This window comes from Lissotriton helveticus, chromosome 6 (genome assembly GCF_964261635.1).
Source record: "Lissotriton helveticus chromosome 6, aLisHel1.1, whole genome shotgun sequence".
In the NCBI taxonomy this organism is placed as follows: Eukaryota; Metazoa; Chordata; class Amphibia; order Caudata; family Salamandridae; genus Lissotriton; species Lissotriton helveticus.
This window is the reverse complement of record NC_136067.1, coordinates 575,263,012-575,275,423: the sequence shown is the minus strand read 5'-3', so window position 1 is coordinate 575,275,423 and position 12,412 is coordinate 575,263,012.

The following is a 12,412-nucleotide window of genomic DNA, read 5'->3' as shown; positions in this document are numbered from 1 at the left end:
GGTCAATCAATCCATAGAAACTAAACTAATATGCTTACTATCCACGTATACAGGACAATGGGATCAGGCCATTCCCGTTGCTGAATTCACATATAATAACAGCACCCACGCAGCCACAAACTACACACCCTTCTTCTTCATGCCTGGATAACATCCTCAGGCCCTTCTTATTGATATATCAGGAGTTTCTACTACGCTACCTTCCATCACAGAGGACAACTTTAGCAAAAGCCAAATTTGTCATGAAGGCACAAGCTGACAAGTACAGAACGCCATCACCTATAAACAAGGAAGGAGACACAGTATGTTATCAACACAACACCTACAACTAGAAGTCCCAAGGAAACTACGACCACAGTTTATAGGTCCTTATAACATTATCAAGATAACTATTCCAGTCACCGTCAAGCTACAGCTTCCCCCTGAATACACTATCCACCTAGTGTTTCATGTTTCACTGACCAAGCCATACTACCCGCCACACAAAAAGATACCTCACCTCACCTATTCTGATTAATGGCCACCAAGAGTATCCTGATTCCAAACAATCTCAGGGAAAACTATATTACCCTATAGATTGGAAGGGTTATGACCCTTCAGAGCCTTCCTGGGAACAGGTCTCTTTAATTCATGCACCTCGTCTGGTGAGAAGATTTCATGCCCTCAACCCCACCAAACCACAAACTGTAAGACTGAATTCCTGCCACAGCTCACCTCTCTTGACTATCACAATATACCGGCGTGACTCCTATCATTCCTCCCAACACAAATGAATGAACAAATGTCTTGTACCCTTACTTTTGACCATAATACATACTTTTGGCAAAAGCGACCTGCACCTGCTGTTCCCCGATTCGTTTGAAAAGACTTAAAAGCTTTTACAAATGTTTTACCATCCATATGCAAGGTCAGGTTTCCAGCACCAAGGAAACATCCAGAAAATCCACTAGACTAAGTCCCCTATTAGGATGGAGGGCAGACTTCAGTCCGCCTGCCACCCTAGCGGTGCTGGGACCAGCGGCCAGTGGTGCGGCAGTACCGCACCGCCAATTAGGATGCGACCGCCACCCGGCAGTCGCATCCCGCATCTTTGACATGGCGGTGGGGGGTGCTGTAAGCAGCACCCGCCGTAATGCCAAAGAGGCATGTTGTGCATTGCCATGCACAACTTGACATGCACATATATTGTGCATGGAAATGAAGAGGGTACCACAGGTACCCACTCCCCTGGGGGACCCCAACTGGCCACCAAAAGTCATTCTCTGCATGCTTTTCCATGCTCTGCTTGGCGATGATAGCTCTCCAATCCCTCTGTGAGGTAACAGAAAGGCAGAATTATATATACTCTACCTCTCTGGCACTCCCCGGGGGTGGGGGGGGGGAATTGGAAAACAAGAAAGAAAAAAATCTGGACCTGCGAAGATGGTGTTTTCAGTCACATCTGTGGATAGGAATATGGGGTCTGTCTGGATGTGGTCTGGACTCAATTGTTCAGCGTTACCCTGGTGTGCAAATGGAACAGGACTAATCATACAAACACATCAAGTTATGATAGTCTCTTATTATTCCACTTTGCTCGTAATCTACATGGTGTGCCTGATATTTTAGACTTCCTTAATGAAGGCCGATGATAACTCCTCTGAGTCTTCAGACTGTTTTCAAAAAAGTACGATGCTTAATATCTATAAATGCATACATATATATGATGCCCTAAAAACAAACAAGATTATCAGCATAATAAGTCTCTTATTGACTAGAAGCACTCTGGTGTTAATCCATCAATAAACATGAAGTGAGCAGAAGTGAGCAGTGTGCACGGAAGTGAGCAGTGAGCTGTGCACGGAGCGGAGGGAGCAGTGTGGAGTGCTAGGAGCGGGCGACGAGGCAGACGAGGCAGGGTCGCGACGAGCCTCCAGCCTGAAGCACGAGCCACGAGCCCCAAGCACCGGTCAGAAGCTGCAAGAGGCGCTGAGGGCGACGGTGACGGTGAGCGCGGTGCGTGCGGGCGGGTGGGCGGGTGTGTGCTTGCGGCTTGTGGCTCCATTCCCCGTGGCTACAGCCCCTGCCCTGCCCTGCCCTGCTCTGCTCCGCCATAGCCTCCAACACAACCTTCAACACCCGGCACTTAGCGTTTGACGCGCGGCAGGCAGCAGGCAGTAGGCGGCGAGCTCGGGTTGGAGAGCTGCCCACGGCCTCTGTCTCTCCCCATATCAGCCTCACGTTGCCCTACCTCATTGCGCCACCGCACTACTACAACGGATCCGGCCGGTGAGTTGGGAGAGTCGGGGAGCGCCGGGAGAGCGTGCTTTCTGCGCACCTGCACCTGCACCTCTCTGCTCCTTCCTTCTATGGCGCCCTAGAGCTCAGTGAGGCTCGAGGCATAGTGGACACAGCTTCCCGGTCTGCACGGAGAGAAGTCATCTTCACAATCGTTGCTGAAGTCTGAGAGCCATTTCCGAGTGGCGTTATTGGCATTTCAAGCAGGATTTCATCATCAAACACAGCCTGGAAGGCGCGCTGTGTAATCTTTCGTTTATTTGCTGTTTATCGTGGATGCAGCAAGTGTATTCAGTCGGAGTCGGAGTTGGGAAAAACGCCAGAGAGACGCCAGAGAGACGCCAGAGTCGCCGAATCTGTGTGAAGGCACACAGGGGGCAAGGGGGCAAGGAGGTGGGCACAGAGCCAGTAAAAGGACGTGAAAGGGGCTATAGCCACAGCCGCAGAAAATGAGATCTGGGAAAACACGACAACTAGCGGATTGTAAAAAAAACCCAAAAAAAGGAAAGAAGACAAAAGATAAAACAACAGAGGACCAACTGAGTCCAAGGGAGAGGTTGGTTTCGGCACCTACGCCAGATGCTACAAAGACTCCCACACGAAAGTCAGGGCTCTTAAAATTCTTCTACCTAAAAGATCCCATCGCAGTGATCTACGCACCAACAGCTGAGGCTAATTGCTTGCCGAACCCCCTCTCTCCAACAAACGCACCTTCTCCACCGGCCGAACACCGGACAGATAAGATTAACGAACAGCAAAGGTCCAATTACTTAGCACAACCCAGGACCCGCTCACCACAGGGGAAATTAACGGTCGTCCCCGCACAAGTGCACCATCTATACCCCAATTTGGGAGCAAAAGGTTATACCGACAATTCAAAGGATATCGGGGATAATACCCCCGTAAGGGAAATCAGCCAGAGGGAGATTAACAACACCACACCCACCAAACTGACTAAAGAAATGCCTCTTAAAGGCTTAACAAGTCCAAAGGACGGGCTAACAAGCCATACCAATTTAGTTACTACATCCCCGTGTGATGAGGCCCCATGGCAAAAACCACTGTTTTTATCAAACGACTTCGAACTGGAGGAATTAACAGAGAGAATTTCCACGTACCTAGACACAAAAGGCAGAGCCCTACGTACTGATTTCAGTGCCAAACCCCAACATCTAAACCCGGGCTTGGCCATGTCCACTCCACGACATCAAATAGAAAACAGAGACCAACAAAACTTTACAATAAATGACAGTAACATTATGTCAATACATTTTAATCATCCAAATCCAACTGATCCAATAACAATTTCATCATGCAGCACGACAGGTGCAGGCTTTAAAGACCTAAGAAAGTCTCAAGAAGACCCCCCTTCTACACCATGGACGAGGACTTTATCAAGCTCTCTAGATCAAGCCATAAAAGCCCTGAACTTCCAATCTTCTAAAATGGAGGTGCAGATTGACCTCTTTACGTTAGTGGCAGGCCATATCGCGGGCATAAACACAAAATTGGACACAATCGCGACATTAATAACAAATCAGGGAAAATTCGAGGCTAATTCTTGCATTAACAAACTACCGTGCAACTGTGGATGTGGAACAATAATAGAAAAGTTAGCAAGCTTGCCGACAATCCTGACGGCGATCCTTGGGGAGGTGAAACTCTCCCGCAACCCGGTGGAAAAGGAATTTTGCCAAAGTCCGGAAAAGTCACCCTTCACCACTACTACGAGCAGAAAAGAGCCCATAACCAACATCCCGCATTGGGATACAGATCACAACCAATGGGAAGGGGAAGTTGATCCAGAAAGGTCGGCTAGAGTCAGTGAAGTAAAGCAGTACCCCAAAGAAGCCATTAGGGAGGAAAAACCAACAAAGAGACAAAAGAAAAAGGCCAGAAAAGCAAGATTAAAGTACACACAGCAACAAAACACAGATCAAGGCGAATTCTTCCCGATCTTTAAAGAAAACACCCTGCAAAAAATTAATGTGTTAGTCTTGCCCACGCCTCAAGGCGACAAGGAGGGTCATCCTCATTCACCAGACAAGCAGGGCATTCAAAGCCTTAGGAGGGTTGTAACACCTTGCCAAGAACTTACTGAAACCCCGCTGAACCAACCAGTCACAACAAACGTCTCGAAGACACGGGCACACATCCATCAAAAAGAAATAAGCTCAGACGCAAGGAAAGACCCTAAATCCTGGCAAGGAATTAATGAGCCCACTAACATAAGCGAGAATGGAGGACCAGAGCAAACAAAGTTAAAACGTGATCCGGGAGAAAATTTTACAACGCAAATTTTGCCCAAACAAATTTCTTGTTACCAGAACATACCGGCAAAACTGGTTACAATCATAAACGGAAAGCAAGAACAAGTATCAGATCGAAAGTCGAACAATGTACAATCACGCATATGTGTCACAGTTTTGGAAAACGAGCGCAGTTGCGCGCTAGCCGATATGGAGCCCAAGTTCCCACATAAGGAGCAGTATAAATCACATCCAAATCATCGCTCAACAATTTTAACAAAATTGGAGAAAACAAATCGGGAACAGGAAACCCACTCCACAAAATCCAACCTTTGTGATTTGACAAGCCCACACAAGATCAAAGTAGGCTTTGTACAAGGGTCTAAAGAACCCCCTTATCACTCTGACTCCCTCCAACACAAAATTATATTTACCCCAGAATACCCAACAAAGGGTCCACAGGACATCCTAAATTGAGGAAACCTGCTAAAACTGTTTCATGCTATACCAGCATTAAGCAAGATAACATCGCAGGATATACTGGCGGTCGAATTCCCAAAAAATAATTACCAGCCAGACACCGAAGACACTGTGACAACATGGGCCACAAAAGCTAACGTAGATAAGATTTTTTCCACAAAACATCTATTTGAGTCATGGGGTATATCGATCACCCAACATATACGCTCAGGATACCCCTATCCTTTACAAATCAATAATTCCAAAGTAATAATGGGCAATGGGAAAAGAGGAGCCCCCCACTCTTGTCTACTAGGCGCATGTGCCTCCTCACCACAACCTTCAGGTATAAGGGATAAGGTTTACCAAAATGGAATGGAGCAAACAACAAGACTGCGCAGCCGGGAACAAATGGATTGGTCCTGGGTCCCCATGGCCCTGGGCAAAAAGGCAACCTAACCCGGAGCAAAATATTTTCCTGACAACTGGCATGAGGAAGGACAAACACAGTGCCAGCAAACCAACGCGCCTCGTAATTTGCTCATGGAACGTACATGGGTTCCAAGAAATGGAGAGAGACCATGACACACTTTCCTTTTTTCAGGATTCAAGGACTACCACATTTGGGCAGAAAGAACCTCTAAAGAACCTCTAAATTCGGTCTGTCAACCTATATTTCCCAAAAATTCAACTGGGAAGCGGAAAAACTGGATGTGGGGTTAAATTGGGTTCAAGTGACTAAAATTTCTGACTCATCGATAGTTGGGAGTGAAAAGTGGAATATGCTAATCATTAACGTTTACATCCATCCTGATAGGAAGCAACATGAAGAAAAGCACGCTAGTTTAGTCTCTCTTAAGCATGGGCGTAAAATCCGCTCCGCTCGCGGATTTTTCGGATTTTCGGCAAATCCGCAATCCGCGAACGCTCGCGAATTTGTCGAAAATCCGTGAATCCGCTCGCGGCGGATTTTTTGCTTGGTTGCAGCGCGCGGCGTGGTGCACGGCGTTCACTTTCCGTCATTTTAGCGTTTGCCGAGTTGTTTTTCTTTGCGAGTGACGCGCCATTTTAGATCTTGCTGCGTGTTCCCGCGGGAGTTTGTCGCCCGCGAATACGTACTCGCGGCTTGCCACCTTGCACAGCACACCTCGCGAGAGTTCGCAATTGCGAACACGTAGTTGCGGCGGAAAGGAACAATCTCGCACTTGCGAAATAGAGATTTTGCAATTTCGCACAAGAAAATCACCAGCAAACAGGATAAACCTTCAGAAAATTATGATTTTTATCAGAATCACTCCTCAGGTTGACATTTGCATGGCCTTTTTTTTTTGCAAGGAGTCCATTTTGGGGGGGGGAGGAAGGAAGTGCCCCACAGTCTCCAACTTCCTGTTCCTGTCCAGCAGGCTCCTCCCAGTGCTTTGTCCATCTCCTGGTCACTTTCATTTGGATCTGGAGCTGGAAGGATTACTTTTTGTGGGTGCTGCTGGATATTTGGATTTGAGGCCTTTTTGACTGTCTTTGGATCACTTTTGGATTAGAAATCAACTTTCACAAGTAAGTTTGTTTGGGGCATTACAGTTGCTGCAAGTAAAATTTTGGAACTTTTTCAGAACATTAAATAAATTATATTGTGGGTAGCCACAGTATCCAGTAGGACCAGGGTTGGTTAGGGGTGCATGATACAACTGTTTTGTTGAATTTAAACACCATTTAGGCCATGGATGGGCTGGGATTGTGCTGATTTTTGTCTTTTTTTTGGGACTGCTGGTGGGGCCCTTTGCCCAGGGGTGGTGAGTGTTGCATGGGCCTAGTCTTTCTGTGGGGTGTCTTCTTAAATTTAAACATAATTGAGGCCATGGATGGGCTGGGATTGTGCTTATTTTATTGTTTTTTGTCGTTTTTGGGGGGCTGCTGGTGTGGCCTTTTGCCCAGGGGTGGTGGGTGGTGCATGGACTGAGTGTGCCTGTGGTGTGGTCTCACTCTCTTTAATGTAAACATCATGGATGGCATTGGATTGTGGTGATTTCTGGCTGTTTTTCTGTTTTTTGGGGGTGTACTGTTGATGTGGACTGGCCATGTGGGTGGTGGTGGTGGCCATCTTGAGTGCTGGCTGCTACAGGCAACATGTGCTTGGGGTGTAAGGGGCCATTTTGAGGAGAGGCAGTGTCTGAGGCCTGCACTTATTTTGCCTACTTTTCATCCATTATTCCCAGGGGTAGTGAGTGTTGCATGGGCCTAGTGTGTTTTTGAGGGGTGTCTTCTTGAATTTAAACACCATTGAGGCCATGGATGGGCTGGGATTGTGCTGATTTTATTGTTTTTTGTCGTTTTTTTGGGCCTGCTGGTGGGGCCCTTTGCCCAGGGGTGGTGAGTGTTGCATGGGCCTAGTCTTTCTGTGGGGTGTCTTCTTGAATTTAAACATAATAGAGGCCATGGATGGGCTGGGATTGTGCTTATTTTATTGTTTTTTGTCGTTTTTGGGGGGCTGCTGGTGTGGCCTTTTGCCCAGGGGTGGTGGTGCATGGACTGAGTGTGCCTGTGGTGTGGTCTCACTCTCTTTAATGTAAACATCATGGATGGCATTGGATTGTGGTGATTTCTGGCTGTTTTTCTGTTTTTTGGGGGTGTACTGTTGATGTGGACTGGTCATGTGGGTGGTGGTGGTGGCCATCTTGAGTGCTGGCTGGTACAGCCAACATGTGCCTGGGGTGTAAGGGGCCATTTTGAGGAGAGGCAGTGTCTGAGGCCTGCACTTATTTTGCCTACTTTTCATCCATTATGCCCAGGGGTAGTGAGTGTTGCATGGGCCTAGTGTTTCTGAGGGGTGTCTTCTTGAATTTAAACACCATTGAGGCCATGGATGGGCTGGGATTGTGCTGATTTTATTGTTTTTTGTCGTTTTTTTGGGCCTGCTGGTGGGGCCCTTTGCCCAGGGGTGGTGAGTGTTGCATGGGCCTAGTCTTTCTGTGGGGTGTCTTCTTGAATTTAAACATAATAGAGGCCATGGATGGGCTGGGATTGTGCTTATTTTATTGTTTTTTGTCGTTTTTGGGGGGCTGCTGGTGTGGCCTTTTGCCCAGGGGTGGTGGTGCATGGACTGAGTGTGCCTGTGGTGTGGTCTCACTCTCTTTAATGTAAACATCATGGATGGCATTGGATTGTGGTGATTTCTGGCTGTTTTTCTGTTTTTTGGGGGTGTACTGTTGATGTGGACTGGTCATGTGGGTGGTGGTGGTGGCCATCTTGAGTGCTGGCTGGTACAGGCAACATGTGCCTGGGGTGTAAGGGGCCATTTTGAGGAGAGGCAGTGTCTGAGGCCTGCACTTATTTTGCCTACTTTTCATCCATTATGCCCAGGGGTAGTGAGTGTTGCATGGGCCTAGTGTTTCTGAGGGGTGTCTTCTTGAATTTAAACACCATTGAGGCCATGGATGGGCTGGGATTGTGCTGATTTTATTGTTTTTTGTCGTTTTTTTTGGGCCTGCTGGTGGGGCCCTTTGCCCAGGGGTGGTGAGTGTTGCATGGGCCTAGTCTTTCTGTGGGGTGTCTTCTTGAATTTAAACATAATAGAGGCCATGGATGGGCTGGGATTGTGCTTATTTTATTGTTTTTTGTCGTTTTTGGGGGGCTGCTGGTGTGGCCTTTTGCCCAGGGGTGGTGGTGCATGGACTGAGTGTGCCTGTGGTGTGGTCTCACTCTCTTTAATGTAAACATCATGGATGGCATTGGATTGTGGTGATTTCTGGCTGTTTTTCTGTTTTTTGGGGGTGTACTGTTGATGTGGACTGGTCATGTGGGTGGTGGCCATCTTGAGTGCTGGCTGGTACAGGCAACATGTGCCTGGGGTGTAAGGGGCCATTTTGAGGAGAGGCAGTGTCTGAGGCCTGCACTTATTTTGCCTACTTTTCATCCATTATGCCCAGGGGTAGTGAGTGTTGCATGGGCCTAGTGTTTCTGAGGGGTGTCTTCTTGAATTTAAACACCATTGAGGCCATGGATGTGCTGGGATTGTGCTGATTTTATTGTTTTTTGTCGTTTTTTTGGGCCTGCTGGTGGGGCCCTTTGCCCAGGGGTGGTGAGTGTTGCATGGGCCTAGTCTTTCTGTGGGGTGTCTTCTTGAATTTAAACATATTTGAGGCCATGGATGGGCTGGGATTGGGCTTATTTTATTGTTTTTTGTCGTTTTTGGGGGGCTGCTGGTGTGGCCTTTTGCCCAGGGGTGGTGGGTGGTGCATGGACTGAGTGTGCCTGTGGTGTGGTCTCACTCTCTTTAATGTAAACATCATGGATGGCGTTGGATTGTGGTGATTTCTGGCTGTTTTTCTGTTTTTTGGGGGTGTACTGTTGATGTGGACTGGCCATGTGGGTGGTGGTGGTGGCCATCTTGAGTGCTGGCTGGTACAGGCAACATGTGCCTGGGGTGTAAGGGGCCATTTTGAGGAGAGGCAGTGTCTGAGGCCTGCACTTATTTTGCCTACTTTTCATCCATTATGCCCAGGGGTAGTGAGTGTTGCATACTTGCATGTCCGTAGTCTTTCTGTGGGGTGTCTTCAATGTAAACATCAAGGATGGCATGGGATTGTGCTCATTTTTCTGTGTTTTGTCGAATTTTTGGGGTGTATAACTGAACTGATGTTCCTCTGTCTTCCATTGCTTTTAGGTGCACAAGAAGACTCAAGAGAACCACCAGTGCCAGGAAGAAGTCCTGCAGCGGTGTGTGCAGCATAACGTCACGCGACGTCACGTCTGGACACAGAACCCTCTGCAACTCGTGCAACTGCTGCCTGCTGACCTGCTCTGAAGAGGATGGCCCCAAAAAAAGTAACCCGTAGCTCCTCTAGCAAGAAAGGTGCCAGTAAGGAGCAGAAGAAGCAAGTCACCAAGGAGACTGGTGTGCCGCCCGCCCCTTTTTTTGGGAGTAAAAAAAAAAGTATGCCTGCAGCAGCAGCAGCGGGATCTGCTGGGGACCAAGCTGGCAGCACCCCCCCCGCTCCATTGGGCTCAGTGCCACCACCACCACCACGCCAACTTAAGTCCAAGCCCTTGAGTGCTGCAGAGGCAGCCAGTATAGTTCTTCAATCACCATCGACCAGTGATGTTGGCTCATCGCAAGAAAGCAGCAGCAATGTCCCTCAATCAACACAGGTTGTTGTAGCTCATCTGACGAGTGTTGAACAACCACAGCCGCAACAACAATCACATGTGCAAGTACAAGCCCAAGTACATGTGGAAGGAGAGGCAGCGCAAGGAGATGCGCAAGCAGAGGTGCATGGAGGGTCACAAGTGCCCACAATAGTTGTTCCTCCCGAAGTAGGGGCACATCAGGAAATCGACAATCAAGGCGAGGTATCATTTGAGGAAGCCACTCCTCCTGCTGATCCTTCATTGTCTTCCACAACCCTAGCAAGGAAGAGATCAAGGGTGGTGTCTACATCCTCTTCAAGCACACCTCCTTCTGATGATACGGATCAAACTTGGGAACCAGCACCACAGCCGTCTGAGAGTGAGGCACACCATGATCCAACAAAGGTACTTAAGCGTAAAAGGAAGCTCGTCCAAAGTCTCAGACTTATGGAGTGTGATGAGGCTCAACAAGAAGTGGCGGATACTGCTGCTGATGAAGACTCTGCCAACGACGACCCAGTCATCATAAAGGTCACTGCAGCCCCAGCGGGCATGCAGCAAACAGACATTTTGACCCTAGCCCGAAGAGCTGCTGCGCGTGATGATGATGATGATGATGTTGTCGATGAGGAGGCAGTGGAAACACCACAATCATTGGAGTTAAGTAGTACACCAACTCGTCCCGCTTCCATATTTCTTTCTGGCAAGAAGAGACCTGCGTCAACCTCGACCTTAATTAGTGGCGGTGAAAGTGGAAAACGTACAAAAGTTGGGCAATCCAGATCCTCCACTTCATCTGGCATTAGCTTCATGACCACCACCACCAGTATCGCCGCCTCCTCCAGGTCCCACAGACACTTCAAGTCCCCAGTTTGGGACTTCTTTACTGTTTGTCCCAAAAATCCAAAGTTTGCCATTTGTACCCTTTGTAAGCTTGCAGTTAGTCGTGGTAAGTCAGGTACCAACTATGGTACCGGCGGCCAGAGTGGTCATCTTGAGAGAAAGCACGCTGTCAAATGGTTTGCGCACCTAGCTGCGATCAAGAAAGGCCAAAATCAAGGAAACGTTGATGTTTCATCTGATGTTGACGAGCAGGAAGAAGACGTGTCAAACACTTCCCTTACACCCAGTACCCCTGTCAGCAGCACACCCAATGTGAGGCACACTAAGAGTGTTGGAGCGAGTGAGACACCAACGCACAAAAGTTCACCAGCGAGCAAAATTGGGTCAACGAAGTCATTATCAGCCCGTAAATGCTTGGTCCAGGGCAACATTAGAACAATGCTTACTTCAGACGTGCCATATGAACGCAACCACCCACTGACGCGTCTGTATAACACTAAGCTGGCTAAAATGCTAGCTGTGGACCTTCTACCTTTTTCTTTTGTAGAAGCGGTAGGTTTTCTTGAATTAGTTGCAACGCTCTGCCCTAAATGGAAGGTTCCGAGCCGGTTCTATTTTGCCAGAGTTGCGGTTCCAGCACTACATGAAGATGTGCTGCAGGCGATTGGGGCAGCTTTGCAGAAGAGTGCTGTTCACACAATACATCTGACAACAGACATGTGGACCAGTGGCCCAGGCGATGATTACATGTGCATCACTGCACACTGGGTCTCTTTTTCAGGTGTTATAGCAAAGCTAAACGCAGGTGTTGACCCGGACCAAGTTTTCAAAGCTGCTCGGAAACATGCAACACTAGCCATGTTTGGCTTGGAGAAAAGTCACACAGCAGAAAACCTTTTGGAAGAGTTTGACAAAAAGGTCTTGACAATGCTATCCCCCCTAAAACGCAAGATTGGTTATGTTTCCACGGATAATGGCGCCAATGTAGTTAAGGCCATGTTCCTTGGTGACCATGTTAGAGTGCCGTGTTTGGCGCACTGTATCAACCTGGTAGTTCAAAAATTCTTGAGTGATAAAGAGAGTCCAGCGTTCGAGGTAATGGCCACCTGCCGCAAAATGTGCAACCATTTCAGCCATTCTTTTAAGGCCCGGAAGCATCTGCGGAGACTGCTACTTCAACGTGGAATGCCAGTGAAAGCACTCATCCAGGAGGTGGCAACACGTTGGAACTCAACCTTCTACATGCTTGAGCGTCTGTATGAGCAGTATACGGTACTCGATCACTATTTCTTGACAGAGGCTACATCTCAGAAGGAGGACCTGCGGATGAGTAAGGCGCAATGGGACATAGTTAAAAGCCTGACAGACATGCTTCGTCCTTTTGAGTTCTTCACGCGTGCAGTCAGCCAGGAGGACTGTAATTTGGGAAAAGCTATCCCATTGTTGTGCATACTGGAGCA